The 839-nt window shown below is 36.9% G+C and overlaps 1 pseudogene; it reads left to right on the top strand.

Annotated features, from left to right (window-relative positions):
- The first annotated feature begins 237 nt into the window (after nt 1–237).
- On the top strand, nt 238–367 carry LOC116465575 (putative keratin-associated protein 20-4; annotated as a pseudogene).
- The last annotated feature ends 472 nt before the right edge of the window (nt 368–839 follow it).

Below are 839 nucleotides of genomic sequence, written 5' to 3'. Positions count from 1 at the left end.
TAAGGGCATGTAACACTATTATTGAGTTTCAGATAAAATAGTTACATTTTTATAAGGATAGCTGTACTTACTGAAATAAATTTTGTCAAGTTTTATTATGCAGCTTTCTCTGAAATATGAAACCAAACTGCCTCATACACTATTGAAGGTGTATAAAATTTCATTTGCAGATGGTGACATTCAAACTGAGAAAAATAATTCCCTGATCCACAACTGAAACATCCACTTCTGAACACCATGTCCTACTACAGCCATCTTTCTGGTGGCCTGGGCTGTGGCTGTGGCTGTGACTATGGGAAGGACTGTGGCTGTGGCTGAGTATGACAGGTGCAGACATGGCTGCCACTCATCTTACTCTGCCAGGTAATGACACCATGGATTCCACTGAGGAACACCTAGAGCAGTTCAGTCTACTGCGCTCCTCCACCTTGATTTCCTGATTCTGTTTCTATAATTTTTCACGTGAGTAATTATATTTGCTATACAAACTCTGATAGCTCATCCTGGTGAACTTGAAGAACACAAAGTCCAGACCTGTCATGCTTCTGAATTCATGAAAAGGGCCAAAAATGCATCAAAAATTATAGGTAGGTTTTTTCTTAATATTGTGCTACCAATAAATTTCTTTTATATTTTCAATCAGTATCTTTCATATGAAAAAAATTTAAGTTCTATTTTAATGGATTGTTTTATCATATTCAGGATGGTTCTACTTTATTCACATTAATTTGTATGGAACTGTGAGGAACTGCTTGTGGGCACTGCCTTTCATGCTATTCTGAGATGACACTGTTTCAAATCATGCTGCTATAAAGACACATGCACACGTATGTTTATTG

Source organism: Hylobates moloch, unplaced genomic scaffold (assembly GCF_009828535.3).
Source record: "Hylobates moloch isolate HMO894 unplaced genomic scaffold, HMol_V3 SCAFFOLD_6477, whole genome shotgun sequence".
In the NCBI taxonomy this organism is placed as follows: domain Eukaryota; kingdom Metazoa; phylum Chordata; class Mammalia; order Primates; family Hylobatidae; genus Hylobates; species Hylobates moloch.
Note: the sequence above shows the minus strand (reverse complement) of the source record. Positions and strands in the feature narration are given on the sequence as shown.